General features: G+C 50.1%; 1 pseudogene; it reads right to left on the bottom strand.

Moving 5' to 3' along the window:
* Positions 1-6611: 6611 nt before the first annotated feature.
* On the bottom strand, positions 6612-13248 carry LOC132238721 (integral membrane protein DGCR2/IDD-like; annotated as a pseudogene).
* Positions 13249-20034: the final 6786 nt, after the last annotated feature.

Genomic DNA, 20034 nt, shown 5'->3' with positions numbered 1-20034 from the left:
TTCATAGTAAGTGAATTAAATAGATCTATGGACTTTTCAACAATAATTGTGATTTATGGTATGTGACTTAAAAATAGTTTCCAAAATCATTTTGGTAACTTGAAACCTTAACTTATACCTAGATATGTAAAATGATGGATATTCATTGAATATCTAGATCAAGCATGTCAAGCTCATGCCCTGCGGGCCGCATGCGGCCCACAACAAATATTTTTGTGGCCCAGCCAATATAACAGTATGTAAGAAACATTTTTTTTTTAATTAAATCTTTATTGTTCAGATTATTACATTTGTTCCTTTTTTTCCCCCCCCATAACTCCCCTCCTCCCAGTTCCTGCCCCACCCTCCGCCATCACTCCCCACCCACTGTCCTCATCCATAGGTGCACGATTTTTGTCCAGTCTCTTCCCACATCTCCCACACCCCTTTCCCCCCCAAGAATAGTCAGTCCATTCCCTTTCTATGTCCCTGATTCTATTATAATCAACAGTTCATTCTTTTCATCAGATTATTTATTCACTTGATTCTTAGATTCACTTGTTGATAGATGCATATTTGTTGTTCATAATTTGTATCTTTACCTTTTTCTTCCTCTTCCTCTTCTTAAAGGATAGCTTTCAGCATTTCATATAATCCTGGTTTGGTGGTGATGAACTCCTTTAGCTTTTCCTTATCTGTGAAGCTCTTTATCTGACCTTCAATTCTGAATGATAGCTTTGCTGGATAAAGTAATCTTGGTTGTAGGTTCTTGGTATTCATCACTTTGAATATTTCTTGCCACTCCCTTCTGGCCTGCAAAGTTTCTGTTGAGAAATCAGCTGACAGTCGTATGGGTATTCCCTTGTAGGTAACTGAGTTTCTTTCTCTTGCTGTTTTTAAGATTCTCTCTTTATCTTTTGCTCTTGGCATTTTAATTATGATGTGTCTTGGTGTGGTCCTCTTTGGATTCCTTTTGTTTGGGGTTCTCCGCGCTTCCTGGACCTGTAAGTCCATTTCTTTTACCAGGTGGGGGAAGTTTTCTGTCATTATTTCTTCAAATAGGTTTTCAATATCTTGCTCTCTCTCATCTTCTGGCACCCCTATAATTCTGATGTTGGTACGCTTGAAGCTGTCCCAGAGGCTCCTTACACTATCCTCGCATTTTTGGATTCTTTTTTCATTTTGCTTTTCCGGTTGGATGTTTTTTGCTTCCTCGCATTTCAAATCATTGACTTGATTCTTGCGCTCCTCTGGTCTGCTGTTGGGCGTCTGTATAATATTCGTTATTTCAGTCTGTGTGTGCTTAATTTCTCGTTGGTTCCCCAATATAAGATCGAGGGTCTTATTAGTTTTCGTGTAGATCTCATTAAGTTTATCGGCAGCTTCTAAACAGTTCTTGAGAGACCTTAAAAGTGTGGTTCTGAACTCTATTTCTTCCATTGACAATTTTGTCCTGTTTCTTTGTCTCCGCATTTTGTTATGCTTCCTTGGTGCACCCCCTAGTGGTCTTTGTTCGCAGTCTTATAGATAAATCTTGATTGTTGTAGCTAATTCCAGGGAGGGTTTGACCTCCAGGTCAAGTGGCTATGAGAATCAGCTGTGTCAGCAGTGAGAGAACTTCTGTCCTCTAGGGAGGTGCTAATCTAGCCTTTGCCTGAGGCTATCCGGCAAATGCCTCTGTGCAGGGCTTGGGCGGGGCGGGTCGCACAGGATCAACAGGGTGGGCCGGAGAGAGCAGTTATGGCGGCTCTCAGTCCTGTCCCCAGGGGCTCTGCCTCTCTGAGTCCCAGCACCCGCTGCAAAGCTCGGAGAGAAAGCTGCACTCGCTCTGACCGAAGCCAGACAGTCCCGCTTCTCCCGTTTGAGTCTGGGTCCCTAAGGACTCGCCCGGATCTGGTGCTCAGAGTCTGCGACTCCCTCCCGATTGAAAACAACAACCGCGCCCTCCGCCGCCAGCCCGCTCCGCGCACTCCGCACCTCAGAATTTGACTTCAGCACTGCGGCTCCTCTGAGTGTCCGTATGCGTTTCTCTTTCCTCCTAGTTGTAGGACTTCCACTCAGCCAGCGTTCCTGTGGTTCTGGGTGATGTCCCTTCCGTTTTTTGGTTTCACTTTTGAAGTAGTTGTTCAAAGCAGCAAACTCCGGCGTTAACCTATGCCACCATCTTGGTTCTCCTGTAAGAAACATTTTAATAAAAATTTCATAACTTAATTTTTACAATATCCTTTTATACATAATTACTAATAATGAACTACAATGTTCGCTAATGACTGACTATAATCGTGCTGCATTCATTTCCCTTATGCGCCTTATACGCAGGCGCACCATTTCTCTCCACTAATACTAGCAACGAATATTTTAGCAGCTGATTGCCACACCAAGTGGCTTTTCTTGTTTCTTTTCCCTTGGCCTAGATTGTTATTCTGTAAGAAAAGATTTACATGCCCCCAAAGAATCTGGTAGCAAAGGTCTAGAAAAGCTTCATTTCCCCAGTCAGCTTATCATTTTACTGAGGAGAATTTTATAAATAATTAGACTATTGGTCACTCTCTGATTTAGACCCTCAGATTCTCCTGGTACTTAGCACCGGATTGCTAAACATTTGGGTAAACTAGCCTACTGTTGGCATTTTATTTTTTATTTTAAACATTCTCCAGGCAAATTTATGAAAGCCCACTGCCCCAGCTACCAAATGTACACAAGTCACCCTCAGTTAAAAACCATGCTCCTTAAATTCAGACACAATTACTTCATAATGTACCTTTCTGATCTCCTTTTCAGATAATGCCACTCCATTCTCCTGTCAGTAACCCTGCATGCGGCCTTTTTCCTTACTTCTCAGTAAGTCATTCACTTCAATTTACTTCAATTCTGCTGGGACACAGTATCTCCTCTGCTTCCTCTTCGCCACTGTGCTGGGTCAGAAATCATTTCTCTGCGTGGGTCAGGTGCTCTGGGCATACAGATGTACGTGTACTTCTCCAAACTAGCTAGCCATAGACCCTCATGCCTTGATGTTGGCTGCTGCGTCTCTTCATTGTGTCTGCTTTCATTAATTAGCTTAAGTGTCAGTTCCCCTATGATGTGAAGCCATGCCCGACTTCTCCAGGTAAACTTAGCACTTCTTCCTCTTGGTTCCTATAGTCCTCTGCACATATGTTCAATACTTCAGAGCAATTACTATTGTGGACTTATTTCTATATATGTCTCCCCAGAATCCTGAAGCTCTTTGATAGTTGGGACTTTGTCTTAATATCTAAGTATCTATAATAATCACAACCAGCATCGAATAAATGTGGATTACTAAATGAATGATTACATGTGTGTAGGACTATCCCCTTGGCATGGAAATGAAACATTCAGGTGCTGTTGGTCAGATACAGTCTAATGGACTCACCTAATATGGGAGGCTTGGAAATACAGTCCAACTGCAGTTGCATGACTGGTGAAGAGCTGGCTTGTCTGCCATAGGAACTGTGTTATCAGGAGGAAACATCTTTGGAAATGTTAGATCCTTCTTTTAAATTAAAATTGCATCATTATGTAATGAATCTGATCATTCTTTTTGCCTTAACATCTATTTTTGTCTGATATTAATATAGCTACACCAGATTTTCTTTGAGAGACTTTATCTGGAACATGTTTATTGTTATTAAAAATTCTATATATTTATATTAATCATTTAGAAGTTTCTTATAAAGAGCATATAGCTGAAAACTTCTTGTAAATACAACATGACAATCTTTATTGATACATTTAAACATTTACACTAGAATTTTTTAAAAAATATATTTTATTGATTTTTTACAGAGAGGAAGGGAGAGGGACAGAGAGTTAGAAACATCGATGAGAGAGAAACATCGACCAGCTACCTCCTGCACATGTCCCACTGGGGATGTGCCCGCAACCCAGGTACATGCCCTTGACCGGAATCGAACCCGGGACCTTTCAGTCCGCAGGCTGACACTCTATCCACCGAGCCAAACGGTGCTGGCTACACTTGAATTTTATACTTAATGTAATTTATGATATATTTGGATTTAACTCCTTCATCTTATTTTATAGTTTTTTATTTGCTTTTTTATATGGTCCTTTTCTCTTTTGCTACCATCCTTTAAATATATCAGAAATTTTAAAAATTCAACTTCCCCTTTAACCAGAGTATGTGCATCATAACTTTCTAGCTAATGCTAAACTGTTTTTGTAAAATGGCTTTACCAACTTATGTTCCCATTAGTAGGTGTATGCGAATTTTCTTTCCTTTGCATTCTCACCTACACTTGGTATCTGGCTTCTGTTATGTTTGGCAATCTGGGAGGTGTGCAATGGTATTTCAATCTGTTTTAATTTGTATTTAGCTGATTACTAGCGAGGTTGATCATCTTTTTATATATTTAGTGGCTATTACGATCCTTCTTTTCTAAAGATTTTTTAAATATTTAGGCCTTTTTTTCTATTAGATGGTTCATTTCTTTCACATAAATTAGTCATCGTTTTTTTATTTTTATTTATTTATTTTTTTTTAATTAAATCTTTATTGTTCAGATTATTACATTTGTTCCCTTTTTTTCCCCCCATAACTCCCCTCCTCCCAGTTCCCGCCCCACCCTCCGCCCTCACTCCCCACCCACTGTCCTCATCCATAGGTGCACGATTTTTGTCCAGTCTCTTCCCACATCTCCCACACCCCTTTCCCCCCCAAGAATAGTCAGTCCATTCCCTTTCTATGTCCCTGATTCTATTATAATCAACAGTTCATTCTTTTCATCAGATTATTTATTCACTTGATTCTTAGATTCACTTGTTGATAGATGCATATTTGTTGTTCATAATTTGTATCTTTACCTTTTTCTTCCTCTTCCTCTTCTTAAAGGATAGCTTTCAGCATTTCATATAATCCTGGTTTGGTGGTGATGAACTCCTTTAGCTTTTCCTTATCTGTGAAGCTCTTTATCTGACCTTCAATTCTGAATGATAGCTTTGCTGGATAAAGTAATCTTGGTTGTAGGTTCTTGGTATTCATCACTTTGAATATTTCTTGCCACTCCCTTCTGGCCTGCAAAGTTTCTGTTGAGAAATCAGCTGACAGTCGTATGGGTATTCCCTTGTAGGTAACTGAGTTTCTTTCTCTTGCTGTTTTTAAGATTCTCTCTTTATCTTTTGCTCTTGGCATTTTAATGATGATGTGTCTTGGTGTGGTCCTCTTTGGATTCCTTTTGTTTGGGGTTCTCCGCGCTTCTTGGACCTGTAAGTCCATTTCTTTCACCAGGTGGGGGAAGTTTTCTGTCATTATTTCTTCAAATAGGTTTTCAATATCTTGCTCTCTCTCATCTTCTGGCACCCCTATAATTCTGATGTTGGTACGCTTGAAGCTGTCCCAGAGGCTCCTTACACTATCCTCACATTTTTGGATTCTTTTTTCATTTTGCTTTTCCGGTTGGGTGTTTTTTTCTTCCTCGCATTTCAAATCATTGACTTGATTCTTGCGCTCCTCTGGTCTGCTGTCGGGCGTCTGTATAATATTCGTTATTTCAGTCCCTGTGTGCTTAATTTCTAGTTGGTTCCCCAATATAAGATCGAGGGTCTTATTAGTTTTCGTGTAGATCTCATTAAGTTTATCAGCAGCTTCTAAACAGTTCTTGAGAGACCTTAAAAGTGTGGTTCTGAACTCTATTTCTTCCATTGACAATTTTGTCCTGTTTCTTTGTCTCCGCATTTTGTTATGCTTCCTTGGTGCACCCCCTAGTGGTCTTTGTTCGCAGTCTTATAGATAAATCTTGATTGTTGTAGCTAATTCCAGGGAGGGTTTGACCTCCAGGCCAAGTGGCTATGAGAATCAGCTGTGTCAGCAGTGAGAGAACTTCTGTCCTCTAGGGAGGTGCTAATCTAGCCTTTGCCTGAGGCTATCCGGCAAATGCCTCTGTGCAGGGCGTGGGCAGGGCGGGTCGCACAGGATCGACAGGGTGGGCAGGAGAGAGCAGTTATGGCGGCTCTCAGTCCTGTCCCCAGGGGCTCTGCCTCTCTGAGTCCCAGCACCCGCTGCAAAGCTGGGAGAGAAAGCTGCACTCGCTCTGACCGAAGCCAGACAGTCCCGCTTCTCCCGTTTGAGTCTGGGTCCCTAAAGACTCGCCCGGATCTGGAGCTCAGAGTCTGCGACTCCCTCCCGATTGAAAACGCCAACCGCGCCCTCCGCCGCCAGCCCGCTCCACGCACTCCGCACCTCAGAATTTGACTTCAGCACTGCGCCTCCTCTGAGTGTCCGTATGCGTTTCTCTTTCCTCCTAGTTGTAGGACTTCCACTCAGCCAGCGTTCCTGCGGTTCTGGGTGATGTCCGTTCCGTGTTTTAGTTTCACTTTTGAAGTAGTTGTTCAAAGCAGCAAACTCCGGCGTTAACCTATGCCGCCATCTTGGTTCTCCCAGTCATCGTTTTTTTTAAAAAAATCTTCTCTATGCTATTCCTTTGCCAATTATATTTGTTGCAAATGTCTTTTTCCACTTTGTTGCTCATTTTCTTCTCTTTCTAAGATGCCTTTGGCTGAAGAATTTTTAATATCAATGTAATTCAATTTATCATTTCTTTCTTTCTGGGTAGTAATTCTTGTATTTTAAGATCTCTTTCCCTCCCTTGAAATCAGTCATAGAACACGCTATCAGGGTTGATGGAGGCCTCGTAGGGTGGCGGTGGGTCATCAGGCTGGTTAATGTCTGGGTACATGTAAGCAGCATATGGAGGCGGAGGGTTATGGGAGTGGAAAGCCCTGCCTTCTCCATCATCAGAAAGGGGTAGCGGCTGCGTCTGGGCCATCAGCAAAGCCGGGGATCCTGTGGTCAAGGTTAAAGTGGTGCAGGTTTGCTCCAATCAGGGGCTCAATGTGCTCCCGGTGGACCCTGGAAAGCAGCAGGGACAGGATGAGAAAGGAGGAGAAGCAGCCAACAGTGAGACGCATCCCGCTGGCCATGGAGTCGAACAGGCTCTTCCCATCTGGGTCCAGACACAAGAACTTCTGGGGGTCCTTGCGGTTCTGCGGGCAGCCCTGGGGCGGTTCGCAGAGGGCGGCCAAGCACATCTCCGCTCCCCTCACGGCAGGTGCAGCTCAGGCCGGGTCGCCTCCTTCGCGGTGAAGTGAAACCCTCCATCCACCACGTTGTCTTTGATGTCAGCACACGTTGGACTTCATTTACACAGAAACGAAGACTTCTCGTGGCCGTTCCCCGCATGGCAGCCTTGCAGCCTTGGTTGCGGAGGGCGGGGAAGAGGAGGCACCCGAGCTGGGCGCAGAGCTCCTCCTTACTTTCAGACCTGGCGGAGGCAGAGGCACCGGGCCAGAACCTGTGAATGCTGCCACGCTGTGAGTGCTGCCCCCCTGTGAATGCTGCCCCCCCAGTGAGTGCTGCCCCCCTGTGAATGCTGCCCCCCAGTGAGTGCTGCCCCCCTGTGAATGCTGCCCCCCAGTGAGTGCTGCCCCCCTGTGAATGCTGCCCCCCAGTGAGTGCTGCCCCCCTGTGAATGCTGCCCCCCCAGTGAGTGCTGCCCCCCTGTGAATGCTGCCCCCCAGTGAGTGCTGCCCCCTGTGAGTGCTGCCCCCCTGTGAGTGCTGCCCCCCCGTGAATGCTGCCCCCCAGTGAGTGCTGCCCCCCAGTGAGTGCTGCCCCCCTGTGAGTGCTGCCCCCCTGTGAGTGCTGCCCCCCCGTGAATGCTGCCCCCCAGTGAGTGCTGCCCCCCTGTGAGTGCTGCCCCCCTGTGAGTGCTGCCCCCCTGTGAATGCTGCCCCCCCGTGAATGCTGCCCCCCCCCCGTGAATGCTGCCCCCCTGTGAGTGCTGCCCCCCCGTGAATGCTGCCCCCCTGTGAGTGCTGCCCCCCTGTGAATGCTGCCCCCCTGTGAGTGCTGCCCCCCTGTGAATGCTGCCCCCCTGTGAATGCTGCCCCCCAGTGAGTGCTGCCCCCCTGTGAGTGCTGCCCCCCTGTGAGTGCTGCCCCCCCGTGAATGCTGCCCCCCTGTGAATGCTGCCCCCCTGTGAATGCTGCCCCCCCTGTGAGTGCTGCCCCCCTGTGAGTGCTGCCCCCCTGTGAGTGCTGCCCCCCCGTGAATGCTGCCCCCCTGTGAATGCTGCCCCCCTGTGAATGCTGCCCCCCCTGTGAGTGCTGCCCCCCCGTGAGTGCTGCCCCCCTGTGAGTGCTGCCCCCCTGTGAATGCTGCCCCCCTGTGAATGCTGCCCCCCAGTGAGTGCTGCCCCCCTGTGAGTGCTGCCCCCCTGTGAGTGCTGCCCCCCTGTGAGTGCTGCCCCCCTGTGAATGCTGCCCCCCTGTGAATGCTGCCCCCCTGTGAATGCTGCCCCCCTGTGAGTGCTGCCCCCCAGTGAGTACTGCCCCCCTGTGAATGCTGCTCCCCAGTGAGTGCTGCCCCCCTGTGAGTGCTGCCCCCCTGTGAATGCTGCCCCCCTGTGAATGCTGCCTCCCAGTGAGTGCTGCCCCCCTGTGAATGCTGCCCCCCTGTGAGTGCTGCCCCCCTGTGAATGCTGCCCCCCAGTGAGTGCTGCCCCCCTGTGAGTGCTGCCCCCCTGTGAGTGCTGCCCCCCTGTGAGTGCTGCCCCCCTGTGAATGCTGCCCCCCTGTGAATGCTGCCCCCCTGTGAGTGCTGCCCCCCTGTGAGTGCTGCCCCCCTGTGAATGCTGCCTCCCAGTGAGTGCTGCCCCCCTGTGAGTGCTGCCCCCCCTGTGAATGCTGCCCCCCTGTGAATGCTGCCTCCCAGTGAGTGCTGCCCCCCTGTGAGTGCTGCCCCCCTGTGAATGCTGCTCCCCAGTGAGTGCTGCCCCCCTGTGAGTGCTGCCCCCCTGTGAGTGCTGCTCCCCAGTGAGTGCTGCCCCCCAGTGAGTGCTGCCCCCCCTGTGAATGCTGCCCCCCTGTGAATGCTGCCTCCCAGTGAGTGCTGCCCCCCAGTGAGTGCTGCCCCCCAGTGAGTGCTGCCCCCCAGTGAGTGCTGCCCCCCTGTGAATGCTGCCCCCCTGTGAATGCTGCCCCCCCGTGAATGCTGCCCCCCCCTGTGAATGCTGCCCCCCAGTGAGTGCTGCCCCCCTGTGAATGCTGCCCCCCTGTGAATGCTGCTCCCCAGTGAGTGCTGCCCCCCTGTGAGTGCTGCCCCCCTGTGAATGCTGCTCCCCAGTGAGTGCTGCCCCCCTGTGAGTGCTGCCCCCCTGTGAATGCTGCCCCCCAGTGAGTGCTGCCCCCCCAGTGAGTGCTGCCCCCCTGTGAATGCTGCCCCCCTGTGAATGCTGCCCCCCAGTGAGTGCTGCCCCCCAGTGAGTGCTGCCCCCCTGTGAATGCTGCCCCCCTGTGAGTGCTGCCCCCCTGTGAAAGCTGCCCCCCTGTGAGTGCTGCCCCCCTGTGAGTGCTGCCCCCCTGTGAGTGCTGCCCCCCTGTGAATGCTGCTCCCCAGTGAGTGCTGCCCCCCTGTGAGTGCTGCCCCCCTGTGAATGCTGCTCCCCAGTGAGTGCTGCCCCCCTGTGAGTGCTGCCCCCCTGTGAATGCTGCCCCCCAGTGAGTGCTGCCCCCCCAGTGAGTGCTGCCCCCCTGTGAATGCTGCCCCCCTGTGAATGCTGCCCCCCAGTGAGTGCTGCCCCCCAGTGAGTGCTGCCCCCCTGTGAATGCTGCCCCCCTGTGAATGCTGCCCCCTGTGAATGCTGCCCCCCAGTGAGTGCTGCCCCCCTGTGAGTGCTGCCCCCCTGTGAGTGCTGCCCCCCAGTGAGTGCTGCCCCCCTGTGAATGCTGCCCCCTGTGAGTGCTGCCCCCCAGTGAGTGCTGCCCCCCTGTGAGTGCTGCCCCCCTGTGAGTGCTGCCCCCCTGTGAATGCTGCCCCCTGTGAGTGCTGCCCCCCAGTGAGTGCTGCCCCCCTGTGAGTGCTGCCCCCCTGTGAGTGCTGCCCCCCTGTGAATGCTGCCCCCCTGTGAATGCTGCCCCCTGTGAGTGCTGCCCCCCAGTGAGTGCTGCCCCCCTGTGAGTGCTGCCCCCCAGTGAATGCTGCCCCCCTGTGAATGCTGCCCCCCTGTGAATGCTGCCCCCCAGTGAGTGCTGCCCCCCTGTGAATGCTGCCCCCCCTGTGAATGCTGCCCCCCTGTGAGTGCTGCCCCCCAGTGAGTGCTGCCCCCCTGTGAGTGCGGCCCCCCTGTGAGTGCTGCCCCCCTGTGAGTGCTGCCCCCCTGTGAGTGCTGCCCCCTGTGAGTGCTGCCCCCCTGTGAGTGCTGCCCCCTGTGAATGCTGCCCCCCTGTGAATGCTGCCCCCCAGTGAGTGCTGCCCCCTTGTGAGTGCTGCCCCCCTGTGAATGCTGCCCCCCTGTGAGTGCTGCCCCCCTGTGAATGCTGCCCCCCTGTGAATGCTGCCCCCCTGTGAATGCTGCCCCCCTGTGAGTGCTGCCCCCCAGTGAGTGCTGCCCCCCTGTGAGTGCTGCCCCCTGTGAGTGCTGCCCCCCTGTGAATGCTGCCCCCCTGTGAGTGCTGCCCCCCAGTGAATGCTGCCCCCTGTGAGTGCTGCCCCCCTGTGAGTGCGGCCCCCCTGTGAATGCTGCCCCCTGTGAGTGCTGCCCCCCAGTGAGTGCTGCCCCCCTGTGAATGCTGCCCCCCTGTGAATGCTGCCCCCCTGTGAGTGCTGCCCCCTGTGAGTGCTGCCCCCCTGTGAGTGCTGCCCCCCAGTGAGTGCTGCCCCCCTGTGAGTGCTGCCCCCTGTGAGTGCTGCCCCCCTGTGAATGCTGCCCCCCTGTGAGTGCTGCCCCCCAGTGAATGCTGCCCCCTGTGAGTGCTGCCCCCCTGTGAGTGCTGCCCCCTTGTGAATGCTGCCCCCCAGTGAAAGCTGCCCCCTGTGAGTGCTGCCCCCCTGTGAGTGCTGCCCCCCAGTGAGTGCTGCCCCCCTGTGAGTGCTGCCCCCCAGTGAGTGCTGCCCCCCTGTGAATGCTGCCCCCCTGTGAATGCTGCCCCCTGTGAGTGCTGCCCCCCTGTGAGTGCTGCCCCCCAGTGAGTGCTGCCCCCCTGTGAGTGCTGCCCCCCAGTGAGTGCTGCCCCCTTGTGAGTGCTGCCCCCCTGTGAGTGCTGCCCCCCTGTGAGTGCTGCCCCCCTGTGAATGCTGCCCCCCTGTGAGTGCTGCCCCCCAGTGAGTGCTGCCCCCCTGTGAGTGCTGCCCCCTTGTGAATGCTGCCCCCCAGTGAAAGCTGCCCCCTGTGAGTGCTGCCCCCCTGTGAGTGCTGCCCCCCAGTGAGTGCTGCCCCCCTGTGAGTGCTGCCCCCTGTGAGTGCTGCCCCCCTGTGAATGCTGCCCCCCTGTGAGTGCTGCCCCCCAGTGAATGCTGCCCCCTGTGAGTGCTGCCCCCCTGTGAGTGCTGCCCCCTTGTGAATGCTGCCCCCCAGTGAAAGCTGCCCCCTGTGAGTGCTGCCCCCCTGTGAGTGCTGCCCCCCAGTGAGTGCTGCCCCCCTGTGAGTGCTGCCCCCCAGTGAGTGCTGCCCCCCTGTGAATGCTGCCCCCCTGTGAATGCTGCCCCCTGTGAGTGCTGCCCCCCTGTGAGTGCTGCCCCCCAGTGAGTGCTGCCCCCCTGTGAGTGCTGCCCCCCAGTGAGTGCTGCCCCCTTGTGAGTGCTGCCCCCCTGTGAGTGCTGCCCCCCTGTGAGTGCTGCCCCCCTGTGAATGCTGCCCCCCTGTGAGTGCTGCCCCCCAGTGAGTGCTGCCCCCCTGTGAGTGCTGCCCCCTTGTGAATGCTGCCCCCCAGTGAAAGCTGCCCCCTGTGAGTGCTGCCCCCCTGTGAGTGCTGCCCCCCAGTGAGTGCTGCCCCCCTGTGAGTGCTGCCCCCTTGTGAATGCTGCCCCCCAGTGAAAGCTGCCCCCTTGTGAGTGCTGCCCCCCAGTGAGTGCTGCCCCCCTGTGAGTGCTGCCCCCCAGTGAGTGCTGCCCCCCTGTGAGTGCTGCCCCCTTGTGAATGCTGCCCCCCAGTGAAAGCTGCCCCCTGTGAGTGCTGCCCCCCTGTGAGTGCTGCCCCCCAGTGAGTGCTGCCCCCCTGTGAGTGCTGCCCCCCAGTGAGTGCTGCCCCCCTGTGAATGCTGCCCCCCTGTGAATGCTGCCCCCTGTGAGTGCTGCCCCCCTGTGAGTGCTGCCCCCCAGTGAGTGCTGCCCCCCAGTGAGTGCTGCCCCCCTGTGAGTGCTGCCCCCCAGTGAGTGCTGCCCCCTTGTGAGTGCTGCCCCCCTGTGAATGCTGCCCCCAGTGAGTGCTGCCCCCCAGTGAGTGCTGCCCCCCTGTGAGTGCTGCCCCCCAGTGAGTGCTGCCCCCCTGTGAGTGCTGCCCCCCAGTGAGTGCTGCCCCCCTGTGAGTGCTGCCCCCCAGTGAGTGCTGCCCCCCTGTGAGTGCTGCCCCCCAGTGAGTGCTGCCCCCCTGTGAATGCTGCCCCCCAGTGAGTGCTGCCCCCCAGTGAGTGCTGCCCCCCTGTGAATGCTGCCCCCCTGTGAGTGCTGCCCCCCTGTGAATGCTGCCCCCCAGTGAATGCTGCCCCCCTGTGAATGCTGCCCCCCTGTGAGTGCTGCCCCCCTGTGAGTGCTGCCCCCCTGTGAATGCTGCCCCCCTGTGAATGCTGCCCCCCTGTGAATGCTGCCCCCCTGTGAATGCTGCCTCCCTGTGAGTGCTGCCCCCCAGTGAGTGCTGCCCCCCAGTGAGTGCTGCCCCCAGTGAGTGCTGCCCCCCTGTGAGTGCTGCCCCCCTGTGAGTGCTGCCCCCCAGTGAGTGCTGCCCCCCTGTGAGTGCTGCCCCCCTGTGAGTGCTGCCCCCCTGTGAGTGCTGCCCCCCTGTGAGTGCTGCCCCCCTGTGAGTGCTGCCCCCCTGTGAATGCTGCCCCCCTGTGAATGCTGCCCCCCTGTGAATGCTGCCCCCCTGTGAGTGCTGCCCCCCTGTGAATGCTGCCCCCCTGTGAGTGCTGCCCCCCTGTGAATGCTGCCCCCCTGTGAGTGCTGCCCCCCTGTGAATGCTGCCTCCCAGTGGCCTTCCAAGCAGCCATTGAGGCTGGTGACCACAGACCAGGAGCGAACCCACAACTTGCGCTGGTGCCGCCAAGCGGAAGTCCGCTGTGGCTGGTCCCACTCTTGGCCAGGACGCAGCGCAGCTCCAGGTCGGCGGGGAGGGTGGCGAGGGGGGCGGCGGACGCGCTGGCAGGTCGGTGCAGCGGCCCAGGAGCTCTCCCCTCGCAGGGAGACCCTGCAGCAGCCTTCACAGTGGTGCCGCCGGCGGGACACTTCCCCAGGAACATGACGGAGGCCGAAGCGAACAGGAGGCCGCATTCAGTGCGTGGAAATGCGTGGGGTCGCCACCGCGGGCCGCCGGGCCTGGGACCCACTGCTTCCTCCCCACGGTAAGGTCGCGAATGCCAGTCCCTTCTGGTGGCAGCGGCTCGGGGCGGTGAGCAGGAGCAGGAAGGCACGCTGTCTGCCTTGGGCACCATTTAGCCTCCGTTCATGGCCCGAGGTGACCCCCAGGGAGCTGGGTGGGGACAGGGGGTAAAGGGGGGACAGGCGTGAAGAGGTGGTGGCAGAGGGCTCGGGTGGGCCGGGCTGCACCGGCCTCGGGTTCTCACGCACTCTGGGCCGCAGCCTGGGGTTCCAACTTCAGCTCCGCGCTGGATGGTGGCCCTGTTTCTTAGCCCTACTGGGTTTGGCTCAGTGGATAGAGCCTCGGCCTGCGGACAAAAGGGTTCCCGGTTGGATTCTGGGCCAGGTCAATATGCCAGGATTGCAGGTTTGATCCCCAGTCAGGGCACATACAAAAATCAGCTGATGAATGCCAACAAATCAATATCTATAAAAAACCCCAATTCTTGTAGCAAAGCAGCACACAGGTTGAAAATTACTGCCCTAGATCATTTATTTATAACTAGAGGCCTGGTGCATGAATTCGTGCACCAGTGGGGTCCCTTGGCCTAGCCTAGGGAATCTGGCCATAACTGGCTCTCCGACATCTCCTGAGGGGTCCTGGATTGCGAGAGGGCACAGGCCAGGACACTAGGGGTGCATGATGGGGGATGGGGAGGGACCGCTGGAGGGCTCCAGGGCATGTCCAGCCTGGCTGTCTCAGTCCTGATTGGCCAGACCCCAGCAGCAAGCTAACCTACCAGTTGGAACGTCTGCCCCCTGGTGGTCAGTGAATGTCATAGGGAGCAGTTGAGCCTCCTTAGCATATCATTAGCATATTATGCTTTGATTGGTTGAACGGCTGACCAGATGACCGGACACTTAGCATATTAGGCTTTTATTATATGGGATTTGTAATAATACCTCTCCCCTTCCACCCCAGTTTGTAAAGACACTTCTGTCATATATCACATTTCCCTCAATTTGTGATATCTCTCTCCCAATGTGTAATAACATCACTGTCATGTATCACACATTTATATGTGTGTGTGTTAATTTCTGGACACTTTTCTGTTCTCTTGGTCTATTTGTCTATCTCCTCAGCATTACTAAACAATCATGTTTATTCTACTTTGTAATAATTGGTACTATTTTGTGGCAGATTTCTTTCTAATCGATCCAATGTAGCCTTAAAATGTAACATCCTAGGTTCCAGGGATCAGCACATGCTCTCAAGGTGGGAGTCATTTGAGTACCAATTTATCACACTGTATTCCTAATGCTTCATTTTGTGGCATTTGAGGATTCCTTTATTTCTTTGATTCTTAGCTATGCATTTAAAAGAATCTTTATTAGAAATCATCACCCATTGGTGTTTTTTCTGGATGTTTTTCAGAATATTCTATTCTCCATATTGCCAGGGGACAAAACCTACTCCATTTGGCACAGAGAAACTATCTGCTTTCAAGAAAATGTCTAGATTTTAAGGGAAAATATTACTCTAAAATTTTTGAGAGTATGAACATAGGGAGGAGAATGGGAAAGAGGAGTTTAGTTTATGAGTTATCCCCATCATCACACAGTCAATTATTTTCAGATCTTGATAGGTTCTGCCAATTAAAATACTGCATCTGGAATGAAATATTTTCATAGAGATGGTTAGCAGCCTACCATGACTTTCCTTTCTATAACAAATACTCAATAAATTTATCTTGGTTGATTGATGATAGTATGTCAAAAGACAACTTTTCAAAAACAAACATTTATATCATCCTGACCATGTGCCAGATACCATTTTAGATGGTTTATAAGTTTTAGCTCATGTAATACTCATACAACTTGATGAAGTAGGTAGTGTTATAACAGATGGATTAACCAAACTTGGAATAATTAATTAGGTTGCCTAATGTCAACAGCTGGTAAGTGGTGGAGGAGGGATTTGAATCCAGACAGCCTGTCTCCAGAGTCAGTACTTTTAACCACAATACTATGCATAATTTAGCTCATGTTTCTCAGGAGTTTATTGTCTCTGGTAGGTGGTAAAGTCTTAGTGATAGAACACGGTCATAAACTCAGAGGATGGAAATAAGAAATTATATAAAGTTATCTCACTACTTATATTTGGCATAATTCACAATAACTTGGCAGTGAAATGTCAAATGTAAGCATGATTTAAAAGTGGACTATAGCATGCTCTCATTATATTTTACTCATTCAACACTTTTGAATGTCAGTTATGTGGCAAGTATTTTGCTTCACACTGAGGTTAAAGATATAAATAAGACATGCCCTCCTCCAATTCTCACTTATAGAGTCTAGTAGACAGTTCACCAGAATGGCAGAAGTGGTTTCATTGAACAGAGGTATTTCTCTCTTGTACAGTTGGGGGTGGGAAGTGTAAGAGAAAAAGGTAAATATATATAAAAACAAGCAAGCTGGAAGATGAATTGTTTTGACCGTTTGCTGACTTGTTCCTATTGTACCGATACTAGTGGTCTCTTTCTGTGTTTCTGGGACAGTACCCAAGGATTTCTTTATTCTCTGCTTTGGACACTGCAAATAAGATGTTGATGTGATGTATAGTTTTGAGCATGCTTGTTTTTGGGAAACTGGGAAGAAGGAAAAAGAAGATGACATGTCATAGAGTTCACTGTCTTTTTTCTTGGAGTGTGAAACAGGGAAAGCAAAATTGCAGTGTTGTAAAGTAAAAAGGCAAAAGTTTATCTGCAGGGTGAACGTGGCCACCATGACTTTTCATTCCAGTTGTATAATCAAACTGTATAGGACTTTGAACAATTTGTGCTTGGGCATTTTTTTCACTATCGAATGCTCCAAACTGGAAAATATAAGCGGAACCAAAGTATCAAAAATCAAGGCTGATAATAACGTATAGGTGCTCTGAGTTTTTAGGTTATTGTTCACTTGCAAGTTTTGTATTTTTGTGAACACTTTCAAGTCATGTAAATACTTTCAGAAAAATGTGCACAATATGCTCTTCATATAGCACTGGCTCTACTAGTCCACAATCAGTAATACAGTTTCTTAGATTCCTCTTCCGGTAGCAGGGGTAGTTCCATACCACTCTTTCCATTGTATCTGGCTCCTTCTCCTTCTGTGACAAATACCATGTAAGAGACCATTAAGTGGCATTCTGGAAAGATAAAACATTCATGTACATTGATTGAATCAGAATAACCTAATTACTTTATTGATTTTTATACTAAGAAAATGTGTTTGTCATTGCATTTGTCATATGACATTAGAGACCACACAGAAAAACAATATTAGAAAAATGGAGAAAAGAATTAGGCCAAAGCTTGCAAAGAAATACATATTGAAATAATTCTTAAGGGGATATTAGTAACAAGAGTTGTAGGCTAGATGAAACAAATAGAAAGCAGTAGCATCTTAACAATGAGGAAAGAAAATGGAAGTCAGGCACACAGCATATCAAAGCATTTCAAAGGTCTGGGAAGCCATCCCACTCGGAGCTTTATCCATTATCCTTCACCTCATATGACAGGAATGGTAACAAAGCATCAATAAAGACAGCCATGAGGATAAAAGATCTTTAGGTCATAGCTCCTTGCAGAGACTGAAAAAATGGTGTTGGTGTTCATTCTTGAGAAGGAAATGAAAGGTGAACATGATTAATGCAGATAAAGTTTGGAGTATAGGTTTATGTAAGGAAACTCTTCAAGGATGTAACAGTTCAAAAGCAAGAGGGTGTGAAATAGAACAAAGAAGGGACTGATGTTTAAAGATTGTTATTAACACTAGATTGCCCAAGGAAGTCATTTTGACTGCTTTTTAATTTCAATTAGAAAAACAATTATGTATATAAGGACACAATGTCTTAGAATTTTGTGACTTTTTGTACAACATATAAATGCGTTTATTAATAATTGTAGTTACCTCCCCCCTCCTTCATTTCCAGTATATATATATGTGTTATACCTATATTGCCCAAAAGCAGTCATTTTGACTGCTTGGGTGGGGGGGGGGGATTTTAAATAATCAAATGACACTTATTATTGAAATGAGTAAATTTCTTATATGACCAGTTCAGCTCTGTATTGAAATAACAGTTTTCATTTTTTTTCGATTACCGTCACATGATAACATACAAATACATGATAAATTGTCGATACTTGATAAGTTGCAGTTGCTCAATAAGCTAAACTAGTACTTGTTATTCGAATCTTTATGCAGTGATACTTGTTCTAATAAGTTGTTTATTTTATTTCTTTTGCGCCCTAAATTCCTGAAAGAAATGTCGAATAGAAGTGAGTTATTGGAAAAGGTAAGGAACATAAGTGAAGAGTGCTCCGATATTATTCTTTCACAATGCAGTCATTTTGACTGCTTTTGGGCAATATAGGTATATACTAAGTTTCAGTCTTTCTAGTGTTAAAGAGTGCAGTTCAGCTTGGCAAATACTGGCCATAGGTGGCCCTGGAACTTTTCATTTAGGAAGAAGGAATTTGTTAGATACTTGGGTAAAATTATAGAACAAAACAGTGAGTGTTGCAAGTATGACCTGGGTGTTTTCTTTGGGAGAACTGTTCTTTTCTATCTTGGAGTATATCTTATAGGTAGTTTGCTCAGAGGTCAAATATCATGTCTTTGGACAGTTGATAGTATGTGATATGCTGCATTTACTTTGTTGCTGCCAGCCAACCAATTTTTGTCCATATGAAATTATATTTTGAAGTTTTTATTTACAAGCACATTTATATGTTGACATTAAAACCTGTCAGTGGAGAAAGCTATGTTTACTAACGACATAATGAATACAAAGACATTCATAAGGGCTACTCAGGCAGATTTGGGAGGAGAGGAGAGGTCAATTCAGTCCAACTCAGTACTTTCTTTGTTAAATGAGAGTAAACTGCATGCACATGAAACTTGTATTTTCCTGAGCTAAGGGTAAAAATGTGTTTATATTAATTACAGTAAGTTAGTTGTTTTTTTTCTTTCTGGATTTTATACTACCTATTTCATTATTTTCATTAGTCTTCATATCTCTTCTATACAATTTCTAAGCATCTTCAGGGGTGTCTCCTGTGATTTCACACATAGGTGTGAAATTAACTATTGCTAGCTGTAAAAGCATTCTGCTGGATGCTTCTGGGGTCCATAGCTTCCTACTAGGCACAGCCACTGAGCACCATCATCCCAAATGCCAGTGCTGCCCTTGGCTGTCCTGTGCTCTGTGAGACCTTCAGTGAAATGTAGGGCCCTCAGTCACACTCAACTTTCCCCTGCGGAGGTGGGCAGCTATCTCTTTCTCATGTTAGTTTTTTTTTTTTTTTTTTGGTCATGTGGATATCAAACCTGTGCTGCTTTGTCTAGGTGCCTTAGAAGTTTTAGTGAAAAGAATATCTCTCTCTCTATATATCTATATCTATATCTATATCTATATCTATATCTATATCTATATCTATATCTATATCTATATCTATATCCTCTCTTTCTCTATATAAAGAGGTAATATGCTAATTGGTCCTAATGGTGTCCCAGTCACAACCATTCAACAGGCTGCGCATGCACAGGAGCTGGTGGGCAGGGATAGGGGTGGGGACTTGTGCCACCAGGACATGAGGCTGCCGCTGGGAACGGCCTCCCCGGCAGAGGTGTGTACAGGCCCACCGTGCCACTTGGCCTGGAGGGAGGTGTCAGGATGGGCTGCAGCAGCCCCCTGGTGGAGGCGTGGCATCAGGGGCAGCCCCTCCCCCCCCCACATCCCTGGCAGAGGCACGGTGCAGGCCCTCGGAGCAGCCTGGCCGGAGGGGGGCATCAGGATGGGGGCGGGGCCTTGGCAGAGGGCTGTCAGCACTCCTGCGCCAGGGTCTGAAGGCACAGAGAGGAAGGGAGCACAGATGGGCAGTTAGGGGGTTTAGGCCAGGAGGGGAGAGCAGATAGGCAGTTGGGGGGATCAGGCCAGGAGGGGAGAGCAGATAGGCAGTTGGGGGATCAGATAAGGAGGGAGAGCAGATAGGCAGTTAGGGGGATCAGATGAGGGAGAGCAGATAGGCAGTTAGGGGATCAGATAAGGAGGGGAGAGCATTTAGGGCTATCAGGCTGGCAGGGGAGCAGTTAGGGGCATCAGGCAGGCAGGCAGGCAGGCAGGCAGGTGAGCGCTTAGGAGCCAGTGGTTCTGGATTGCAAGAGGGATCCCAGATTGGAGAGGGTGCAGGCCTGGCTGACGGACCCCTCCTCCCCCATGCACGAATTTCATGCACCAGGCCCCTAGTATATATGTAAATTCTAACCTAACTAGGATTGAGTCAATGGGTCAGGGCAGATGGCTTATTATAAATACTTTGCTTTTTCTTTGTTGGTGACTAAGGTTTTGTTATTGAGCCAAGTCATTTATATTCTTTGGGCATATTCATTCCCAAGGGGCTTGCTTCTCAGCCCTGAGTGCAAATGGATTTCTTTGTTTCTCTCCTCCACCCATTTCTCCATGTCTGCCAGGAATGAGCCACTCAGGTAAAAGCTGGGAGATCAGATTGAATAAGGACTCTTAGAACAAAACAAAAACAGAAACAAAATCAATAAAGGGAGTGGAAGAAAAGTAGAAGAGGAGAAATAGGCAAAAAATAGTAAAAGCAAACAGTAGATCAGTCTCCCATTCTATTTCTCCCCTTGCTCCATGCTTGGAAATTCAACTTAGGCAGTGACTG

Source organism: Myotis daubentonii, chromosome 1 (assembly GCF_963259705.1).
Source record: "Myotis daubentonii chromosome 1, mMyoDau2.1, whole genome shotgun sequence".
In the NCBI taxonomy this organism is placed as follows: Eukaryota; Metazoa; Chordata; class Mammalia; order Chiroptera; family Vespertilionidae; genus Myotis; species Myotis daubentonii.
Note: the sequence above shows the minus strand (reverse complement) of the source record. Positions and strands in the feature narration are given on the sequence as shown.